General features: G+C 39.1%; 1 long non-coding RNA gene across 1 annotated transcript in view; it reads left to right on the top strand.

Moving 5' to 3' along the window:
- Nucleotides 1-780: 780 nt before the first annotated feature.
- Nucleotides 781-11358, top strand: part of LOC118162539 — a 104870-nt gene continuing 94292 nt past the window's right edge. The window contains exon 1 of the long non-coding RNA XR_004748503.1: nt 781-902. This is a non-coding gene — a long non-coding RNA (uncharacterized LOC118162539). The remainder of the gene's footprint in view (nt 903-11358) is intronic.

Raw genomic sequence — 11358 nt, 5'->3', positions numbered from 1 at the left:
ATTTTTAATAGTCTACCTTGCTGCCACACTCTAAAGGGGAACAAGGAAAAGAAGAAACAAGTTTTTAATTTTTTAGAAGCCAGTTTTTAATTTTGTTGCTATGGAGTTGAGACAGCTGCCGAAGAAGTATGTGAACATTTAGCAGCCCTGGGGAGAGATGAAAACACACTACATTGACATTTTTGTCCTCAAATTATTCTAGCTGATCCTTTGTACATATGGGCATATAGTTAAGGCTTAAATATCTATCGAGCACGGAGATGTTATGGCAGAGCATGAGGAAATGGAAATAAGTGGAAATGTACTGTATCAAAATCTTTCCTCTAGGAAATGAAATTGTCCATAGGATTTTATTTTCTGGGCTCAAATTTTGTCTCTGTATCAGTTTTATAACTATAGAAATAGAATGACTATGGTGTTTCTCTTTAAACTGATTGAAAAGAATTAAACTTGATATCTTATTTAATGGGGAGGGCATGTTATTGCCTTTTGATAGGAAAAAAAAATCATGATTTTTAGGTTACATTTTACTAATATTTCTTACATGCAAATGAATATTTTTTTATTGCCATTTCCACCCCATCCACTGCAAGACACTGCAGAAATCTCACAACAGTCTTGCTGAGAAAATAACTGTCAGTTAATGTAACAGTTGCAAGGTAAAAGGTAGACCAAGTCTGTGGGTTTTTTTTTTGAAAATTTTCCTGATTTTGAGCAAAATTACTTTCCTCTTACTCCTCCTTTCCTGTTCTCTCTTTTGATCTTCCTGGCTTCAGGAGTTTTGGGAATCTGAATACTGATCGTTAGGGACACTTGATGTAACAAATCATGTTGATGCTGATGAAACAACTTCTCTGCTTTGATTGTATTGTGAAACTACAGAAGATAAAAACAGAAACCAGGTAATCCTCTGTAGTATGAACTAGGAGAAGGTGGCAAAGGCTAGACCCTGCAAAATGATGCAATAAGCAGAAGGCAGACATAAATGAATAAAGCAATAGAGGCTTTAGAAGAATGTTTTGCTTTTGGAAAGATTTTAAAGGCATTTCTAAAGGAAATTATTTATCTCAGCTCTTCTCTGTTCCCTGAACAATGGGTGTCAGTGTTATCTCTGCCCAGATATATTGTCACATGAAAGCTACCATTTGTATTTCCCACCCAATTTCAAAACCTACAAATGTATTTAATCTCTCAAAATCCTTCCATGGTACCAGGAAACATCAGCTCTCTGTCACCATCCTGTTCTTGACTTTTGAAATAGATTTTTTTTTTTTTTTTTTTTTTATACCACCGTGGATAGGAGCAATGTGTCTGATGTTAGATGTTCACAGGTATATTGAACAGACTCTATGGTGTGTAGGATTTTCTTTTAATTTCCTCTAAGTAACAAGTATCTGTGTACAGGGAATAAGCAATGAAATACTTGACATTGTTGCTAATTCTTTGTCTTAATAGCAGCTGTCCAACAGTACCAAAGGATTCTCTCTCCCCCAACACTCTCCATGCCTTTTGCTACCTTGCTGAATTGTGATCTTTTAATCTTTTTTTTTTTTTTAATAGGTTTTGCAAAAAACAAATGTGATGCACATTTTGTCCAGGTGTTTGTGCAACTGCGTATACATTTTCCTACATATAGAGACCCAGGGATTGAATGTGCATTTTTGGATATGTGATAGTATTGACAACAGGACTTTCAGAGCTACATGTGCAGCTTGGGCTGCAGGAATGAATCCCTGGGAAAAGTACAAATAAACAAACATTTACTTATTTGTTTTACTTATTTACATCATTTGTGTGTATATGAAGAATTTGTCCTCTTTTTTTTTTTTTTTTTTTTTTTTTTAAGGGTCTGATGTGGAGTAGAGAAATGCTATTCCTGCATTGGCTTGCCTTGTAGTTGACAATGAGAGTGGAGTGACAGATTATGGACCTGACCTGTATTGTCCTCACTCACCACAACTGCGTTTTGTCTTCAGGGAAAAGGTTGGTTCTTTTTAGCATTAAGTGGGTATCTTCCATGCAAAACCAAGCAAACAAAACCCAAACTATTTGATAGAAAATCTGTCCCTGGTAAGACATAAGCATTGTGATCCCCAAGCTCACTGTAGCTTTGAGGTCAACTCTACAAAAGCATTCTTTTCTTGGGGTTGCCTAGCAGGCAGCTATCAACATGTTTCCGACTGTTTGAAAATTTCCATTAAAACATGTTTAACCCAGATGAGGTAACCTAGAAGAAATACGTCTTTTTTTGCCTGTATATTGTGTTCACTGGTACTGCCTACCCTGGAAATACCAATACATTCTGAAGTCTATCAAACGCTAGGCTTGTACTGTTGGGCGTATTTGTTTGCATCACATAGAAAAATGAAGGGGTGTTTCAAACTTTGAACCTAAATGTTGGACTCTGAAGCAAAACCCACAAAGTATATTGGATAAAGGCAATGTGAATTCAGTGGGTCAGTTGTGTAATGAACTTTCCTCAGTCATAGAACTGGGAACTTGGAGGGAGTCATTTGATCTATTTCTTTGCCCTAACTGTAGATCAGCTGGCAAAGGTGAAAAGCTGCATTCCTCAAATTATGAATTCATCTTCCTATGTGCTTTATCAGGGAGATATGCTCAGTGCAAATATAAAACCTACTGATAGAATTGAGCTACATTTAATGAAAAAGTATTCCTGAAGGAGTGTTTGTGCTTTCCTATATAGTAGCTCAGTGGTTATAGCACAAGCCCAGAATGTGGGAGACTTGGTGTCAGTTCCATCCTTTGGCTGACGAGGCTTAAACCCTCTTCTATCACCTCCCAGAAAACAGATCTGGAGGACAGTACTAGGCAGCGGCTTTCAAAATAGAGAGTACAATGGGCAGGCTTATTAGTTCAGCTGAGCACCCATAAGATGGATGTAAACCAAATCTGTAAGCCACATCATTACTGAACTTATCTCCTATGTACCTGTTTTCTCAGATGTCTGCTGTCTTGGAGACAGCCTCACCATTTTCCTGATAACCTATACTTACACTTAAAACCTGGAAGAGGCCAAGCTTCTAGGATGTCTCCTACTCAGTAGCATGTCATAGTAACTGCTTTAACTGGCTTTTCATGAGCAACCTCTCCAAACCCTTCAAAACAAAATGCAATTTCATCTAGGGGTACTAATCTTCAAAACAACCTAGGTCAAACACTGGAAGCAGACCTTAACTAAGCAAATTAGTGCTCCATGGCTGTAACCCTACTGGTGTTTGCACTGACCTAAAGCTTTGATTATTCAGAGGTGGCAATCATGTGACAGGCTGGTGTCTCATGCATTATGGTATGTGAGGTTAGGGCTTTCGTTCGGGTTTGTTGGAAGTTCAGGAGATGTGATGCTATAGTTTTGTGTGTTGTCTGTTGAGACTCCATTGTGCCATGTTTTTAGAAGTAGAGCACTTTTTATTCAGAATTATTAACTGTGCTCAGCACAAGGGAGCATAAGTAAATCTTAGAAGAAAATTGCAAATTGTTTGCTTTACCAATGGATGTAAATGTCCTCTGAAGAATTTGCTGAAATCTATTTGAAACCACCTGATTAAATGAGAAAGGAGGTGTGATGGTTTTGCTTGGGTGGGCGACCAAGCTCCACCACAACCACTCTCTCACTCCCCCTCCTCAAAGAGGGACAGGGAGAAAATACGATGAAAGGGGCTCAAGGGTTGAGATAAGGACAAGGAGATCGCGCAGTAATTATTGTGATGGGCAAAACAGACTCAGCATAGGGAGACAGTAAGATTTATTGCCTATTACAAACGAGCTAGAGAAGTGAGAAACAAAGGAAAGAAACCAAAAGCACCTTCCCCCCCCCATCCACCCTCTTCCACCTCCTCCCCCCCAAGCGGCACAGGGGAACGGGGGAATGGGGGTTATGGTCAGCCTATAGAAATTCTTCTCTGCCGCTCCTTCTCGGTCACTCTCGTCCCCTGTGCTGTGGGGTCCCACCCACGGGATGCAGTCCTTGCTGAACTGATCCAGCGTGGGCTTCCCACAGACAGCAGCTCTTCAAGAACTGCTCCAGATATGGGTCCGTACCATGGGGTCCATCCCTCAGGAGCAAACTGCTCCAACCTGGGTCCCCCACGGGCAGCAGCTCCTGCCAGGTCACCTGCTCCTGCGTGGTCTCCTCTCCACGGGCTGCAGGTCCGGCCTGGAATCTGCTCCGGCAGGGGTCTTCCACAGGCCGCAGTCTCCGTCAGTGCAGGGCCACCTGCTCCACTGTGGTCTCCTCCACGGGCTGCAGCGTGGAACCCTGCTCCACCGTGGTACTCCATGGGCTGCAGGGGGACATCCTGCTTCACCATGGTCCTCAGCACAGGCCGCAGGGGACTTCTGCTCCGGCGCCTGGAGCACCTCTCCCCCTCCTTCTTCACTGACCTTGGTGCCTGCAAGGCTGTTCCTCACTCCTCTCACTCTCCCAGCTGCTGAGTGGCGCAGCGTTTCTTTTCATATCTTAAATATGCTCTCACAGAGGCGCAAACAGCATCACTTATTGGCTCAGCTCTGGTCAGCAGTGGGGTCCTTACCAAACATGGGGCAGCTTCTAGATCCTTCTCACAGAAGCCACCCCTATGGCCCCCTGCTACCAAAACTTTGCCACATAAACCCACTACAGGAGGGCCTTTAGAACAATTTAAAATGAATTCAACTAACAACCTGAAGCTTAACCTCAGTTGACAGCCAGTGTTACCCCAACCATTGACCTTCCAAGTTCTAGTCACAGACTCTCTTTCAGCTGCCATCAGTTCCATGCAGAAAGGTGGGTGCATTTCTAGGAAACTGCCTTGGACAAACCAAACATACCAAACAGCTTGGTTCTCTGGAAGTCGTGATGATTTTCTCTTTTGCTTCATTTAAGAGATTTAGCTCTAATTCTGTGTGTCATACATACTAGAGTTTTCTCAGTGTGCCTATGCTATGCAAGCAATGGTCATGCCTGAGATAGTGTGACTTGCAGCAGTGAAGTCCGTGCAGATTGGTGCAGTGATGTGTCAGATTCTAAACTGGTGCTGAAATAGGTATGTCTACGTTTTCATATTGGTGCCTTTCAACAGTTCTTCTTTGCTTGGGGCGTTGCACTACAAAGGTACAGTTGCATTATTTTAGGAACAAGGGTTGTCCGAACTAGCTCCAAGGTCTTTGTTATGATCTCACTTTGCAGTTTAATTGTGCTCTTCATGACCTGGATGAAATCTTCAGACTGTGGTGGTCCTGTGGGCAAGCCTATGGTCTTGTCTCCTAATTATACTTTAAAAGGAATTGTGGTAAACTTAAGCCCTGATTTGTTATTAGCTTCTCCTACTTAATCTAGAACCACCCATGACTTTTATGCAAACAAATGCATGGGGAAATTTTTCAATTTCCTTGTGAGAATTGGGATTCACTGGAGCTAACAGACAACTCAGGGATGAGGTTGTTCTGCTGAAGTGCTGTTGCTCTGACTGCTGGATGCACGAAGGCCTATCTCATTTCTGGGTCTTAGAATACTGCAATGAAAAGTGTATCCTCAAAATGACAGGTCTCTAAAGTATTAAAAGTCTTTATATGTTTGCTGCTGTCCTCAGCTCACCCAGCCAGCTGGCAGAGAAAAACTGATGGAAAATTTTAGACTCTCTCTCCCTTCACTGAGGAAGGATTTATATAAGTGCATATTGGCACATATTCATGTGTGAGCACATATACGAGAGGTTGCTTTAAAATACACTTGCTGTATTATTTGATTTAAAAAAAAAAAAAAAAAAAAAAAGGTCCTGGGACCTTTAAATCTGTTTTTCTGTCTTTGTATGAGTATTCAAAATACCAGCTATTCACTGATACGGTTAGGTGTTCATAAAGTTATCCTGCATGGAACAGGACCTACCTCAAAAAGATCCAGTAACTTTTTTTATTTTTCTTTTTTTTAAAAAAAAAGGATGATTGAAGCAAGGGCTATAAATTACCTAGAAAAGCAGCTAGACTTTTTTTTGCAGATACAAAAGATGGTCAGTAAGACTGTATTATTCAGTACATAGCTCTCCATAGCTCTCACTAATTATGAAAGCTAAGTGTTATGTTACTTGCAGTAGTGTGATTAGCCTGCACATTTAAAATGTTTTAAAGGAACTCATCTCATTTTCCAAAATGATGTTTATTAGATGCATAGGGTGATTAATCTAATTGTTTCTTATGACATATGGACTCCTAAATTAGTGATATCTGTAGCTGAATATAGCATTAAGTGGTGTTTGCTTTTCTGGGGGCAGGAGGGAGGAGGGGAATACAGAGCTAGAAATCCTAATGTGGAAATGAGAGGTGAATTTGGAAGGGAAATTGTAAAATTTCAGGAAATCCATGTGATACACGTGGTCAGAGCAGCACGAGGTATGACAGTGTAAAAGAGACACTGTGCAAGTACAGGGCATATGTGAAGTGGAGACAGATGGAGCTGTGGCAGTGAGAACAAAGGAAAGTATCTAATTCAATCTGAGATTAGAGAAGCATGGAGAAGGGAAAAAATAGTTCCAAGTCTACAAAGGCAGCACCAAAAATCCTGCCTTGCATTACTGTTTAAAGAAGTGGAGTTGCATCAATATCAGAAGTAAGAATAAAGAGAAGATGTATAAAGCTCTTGACTAGATTTCATGTGAGAAATTGAGAAAAGCTGTATGAGGATAGAATGTCATATTCTTACTTACAGATAGAAACTTCAAAGTATATCACATTATAAATACCTCCTTGTATTTAGTAACTATTTCCTATAAATTTTAATTTTAAATTGTACCTCCCATTGCTGTCTATTGATAATAAAATGGCAAGTTTTTTCCTTTTTAAAGGATGCTGGGAGAAAAAAAATCCTAGATGCATACACCTGATTTCACTGTTACTCATGGTTCTTTCTCTTGTGACAGTCTTTCTAAAGAATAGACTCATCCTCATGTTTTAGGATCTTTCTGTAAGTTTCAATATCTTTTCCTTGTCATACCTGCTGGCAAATTTAAAGGGAAGCAAATTGGATGTAATAGAGATTGAGTTCTTTTTACAACCTTTTAAATAATTAAGTCCTCTCTACATCTGTACTGTCCAAGAAAGCCTAATACTCCCTCTCAATTAACGAACCTTATCATTTCCCCATGTGCCAAGTATTCTTTCAAAAACCTTTCCTTATAACAGCCTTGGCAATAGATGTGTGTTCTTTCCTGAATTATATTTTTTTTAGGTTACACCAGGTGAATGTCTATTGTAACAATTTAAGATTGTACAGTGAAAATTTTCTTCTTTTTCCTTAGAAACAATACTCCAAGAAATGTAATTTCTTATTTGTTTGTTTTGAAACCAGTAGAATTTCAATTTTAATTGCAGGATTTATTGTAATGGTAGGTAACAAATATGTTTAGTTGCTGACCATTGAAAGGGTTATTGGATGTCAGGGACAGAAAGTCAGTCAGCTATCTTAGTAGAAGCCGCAGGAGACAACCTTCAATATATTTGAATTATGTATTTCAAATATTGCTTTTTCACATAAGGCATTATTGCAACATGAATCTTTTTTATTAAAATAAAAAAATCTAGTCTTTATAAAAACATAACATTTTTTAAGACTGAAAAAATGTGAGCCTGCTTGAATAGGTGACAGCATTTATAGCAAGGAAGGCAGATGTGATTCATGTATGAAAGCTGGCTGTGAAAACAGAGCTTTCTCCAAGGTTTTATAATAAGTGAGAGGGGCTTCTATGCAAGTCTTATAACATTAAAGGAAAACATTCGGCTGGAGAGAAGTCATTTATCAGGACATGACTCTTGTAATTCTGCTTTCCCCAAAGTACTAAGTTTCTGGTGAAAACGATCATGTTTCATTCTTTTCCAGGGGCTGCCATAAAAATAAGCCAGCAGTGTTCTGCACTTTTGTACTTAGCTCTGCATCATTATAAAATTATCTGTAGAACTATGTGATCTCTTTTTTTTTTTTTTTTTTTTTCCTTTCTGAATAAGTTGAACACAGAAATAGCATTGATGGACATTCTTCTGCTTTTATTATTTTTATTTTAGAATATGGGTAGTATTTTTGTCTGTTGTGTGTCTTAGGCTTTCATCATAGGCTTAATAAAAAACAGTCAGTTCCGCTAGATTACCATAACTCTTAAGAAATTTCCAGTGCAGTGAGAGACTGTCCTGTCCCAAGATCCCATATATTCCCTGTATTTGGTCCTGTACTATGCAGAAGATATTGGACTCTGCAGCTTTCTTTCTGATAAATATATACCCCAGAAGGCAATTAGCCATCGGGGAGGGCATGATCATCTTTGTAGTTGGAAAGACATTAATAGGTGTTCAACAATAGAGAACACTGGGGGGGGTGGGGTGGGGGGGAATGTAGAAAGGAGGCACCACTTTAATTAAGGCAGCAATTTTCAGATCGAGGGTGTGCACAGTTAGGACTAAGTAACCTGGGTTCAAGTACTTCAGAGCTGTGAAAGGAAAAAGAATTGCAAGTCAAAACAGGTGGCTTTATGACTGCATGGACGGTGAATGTTCCTCCCTTCTTCAGAAAAGGTGAGAAGGGCTACAGGCTGGTTGGTCTCACCTCTATCCCATTAAATGTTACAGGTTGATGATGGATATGCTGACTATAAACAGTCTCTAAATACTTTCTGTGGTGCCATGACTGGCTCTAAGAACAAGATAAGAGCAGTGGATGTTGCATACCTTGACTTTTGCAAGACTTTTAATGTGGTTTCTCTTGATATATTTGAAGCCAAACCGAGAAAGTATGGGTTGCAAGTGTGGACTACAAGATGGCTGAACAAAAATGAAGGATTGTCAGCCTCAAGAGTAGTATTCTGAACCTAACTGGTGGCCAGTTATGAGTAACATCTTTGAATTGTTGATACTGGGATGCAGTTCGTTTTCAGCAACAGCCTGGATAAGGGGCTAGAGAACACTTCAGCAAGGTCACAGGTGGCTGTGAACCAGTATGATCAATGTGAAGGCAGGCAGGGCTGCCCTTCAGTGTGACCTTGACAAGCAGCAGAAATCTCACAAAATTCACAATATAAACATGTTTCTTAATGTAAGATTGGAATAACCAGTGCAGCAGTTGGAAAAAACAGCTTTGCAGAAAAGGACTTGATGGGTATGAATCCGTAGTGCTCCTTCGGGAGTGACAGATAACTGAATACTGGGCTGAGTTGATGGAAACAATTGTTTCCCTCTCTCTGGCAGTGAAACTCATGAAACAGTATCTAGAAATGAAACAGTATCTAGAAAATCATCTGTCTATTTCCTTGCAGTCCCCTCCAGTATAAACCAGTTGTTGATGTACTGGTGCAAGTTCACTGGGGGATCACTGAGGTGATTGGAACTGGAACATAAGAAGAAAGGCTGAGGGAGCTCAGTTTGTTCAGCCAGAAAGAGAGAAGGTAATGGAAGATCACTTTGCTCTCTGCAGCTACTTAATGTGAAATTGTAGGTAAGATGGAGCCAGACTCCTCTCGGCAATGCATGATGCAAGTCTAAAACACATCACATGATGCAACAAGGGAAACTTCAACCTGTATGTAAGGTCTAAAAAAATATATTAAATATCTACCAGGAGACTGGTTAAGTGCTGGAGCAGGACCCAGAGAGACTGTGAAATCAGAACACTTGAAGATTTTTGAAATGTTACCAGACAAGTTTCTGAGCAACACAATCAGACTTTAAAGCTGGCCTTGTTTTGAGCACAAGGCTGAATTAGATGCCTATGGATGTCTATTCCAAGTTAAAATTATTCTGCACTTCTGAGTCCTCTGAGTACAGTACTTTCCATAAGCACAACAAATGGCTTATCATTGAATTTTGTCTTGCCCATTCACTGCGTGTATCTCTCTGTTCGCCAGGAAAAAACATTAGAGGCAGGTAATCACTTCAGCACTTAATATGCATGCTGAACAACTTATTATCAGTAACTACATCATTAAATATGTAAAAAGCCTTGCTAATCACTGACCATTGTTAAAGATTCATATAACCTAAATACTTCCCCAGAATTTTAACAACCTTGACTGTTCAGTTAAAAAAAAAAAAAAAGTAATACATCAGAACACAGAGAATGATCAAGTGCAGAAAAGTACAATTGAAAACAGGCATTCTTACTTGTTTGGAAAAGTCACCTAATCAGTGGAATCATTGTGATGTGTAATCAGATACTGGGGCATGTTCAACAGCTTCCATATGCATGGAAATTTTGAATAGAACCTAATTGTTTCTGGACTGACATCTTGTCCTGAAATCAAAGTGTTTATGTAATAATTTTCTTCAAATACTTTGGCTTGTGTTTCAGCCACACCATTTTGTGAAGGTACAGACACATGAAATTTTAAGTTCTTGCTAGCAATCAGCCTACAGAAAGATTTGCTGAAGCCTGTAGAGAAGTTCTTCAAGAAGCAAACAAAAGATGTACATTTCATACGTGTATATAAAGTTGTGTTCAAAGCTCAGAAAGGTTTCTTAAGAACTAAAAGGTAATGCCTTAAAGCCATCAAACTCAGGAATATCAAGTGGGGAAGTATATGAATGAATGTATATTCTTTGTGCTGAATCACAGCAGTATTTAAGAGCCTCATAAGGGAATTTAATGGAGAACATCTGTTGGAATCCATAAGCTGTGGTTCAAATAGGGTGCTCTTTATAAATACTGATATTGCTAGTCAATTGCTCTAGTACTGCTTCTCTAGATAATTTTTTGCTAAAGTAGGATATACATTCATTTAGGTCGTGTTGAATCCTACCGTTGGTCTAAACTCTCTGGAACCAGTTCTGGTATTTTGCATAATGACTTAGATGGGATTTTTTGATCTACATTAAATATAGAAATATAGGATTGGTAACAAAGGGACCTTTTTATTTCTGTGAAGTCCTGTTTTCTATAATGGGTAGAGGAGATAATAGCAATACTACCCTTCCTATTTGTTGTGTTGGGTAAGCTTTTTTTTTTTTTCCTAATTGCCCTGTGTTTTTAACATTGAAGTTAGCGAAACTTTTGAAACTTTAACAGTGGTTTCAGTGTATGTTCATTCTGTGAAGCTCTGTTGATTCTCTAGTATAAGCATTGATAGCTGTGAAATAAATAGATACTGTGGTTCTAAGGACTGAGAATTTGAAATTGAAGGAATTCTAGGACAAGGAGCGTGCTTTTTATTGGAAAACAAACAAACAAAACATGCAAAATTGTAAGTGGCAGACAGTCACAAGTGGGGATTACTCACAAGGAAAAGATTTGTGCATTTAACAGGATGATGAGAGGAAATAATATTTTATAATATGGAGATAGCAAGCTTGTGGCTGTTTTTTTTTTTTTTTTTTTTTGCAAAGTAA

Source organism: Oxyura jamaicensis, chromosome 2, assembly GCF_011077185.1.
Source record: "Oxyura jamaicensis isolate SHBP4307 breed ruddy duck chromosome 2, BPBGC_Ojam_1.0, whole genome shotgun sequence".
In the NCBI taxonomy this organism is placed as follows: domain Eukaryota; kingdom Metazoa; phylum Chordata; class Aves; order Anseriformes; family Anatidae; genus Oxyura; species Oxyura jamaicensis.
Note: the sequence above shows the minus strand (reverse complement) of the source record. Positions and strands in the feature narration are given on the sequence as shown.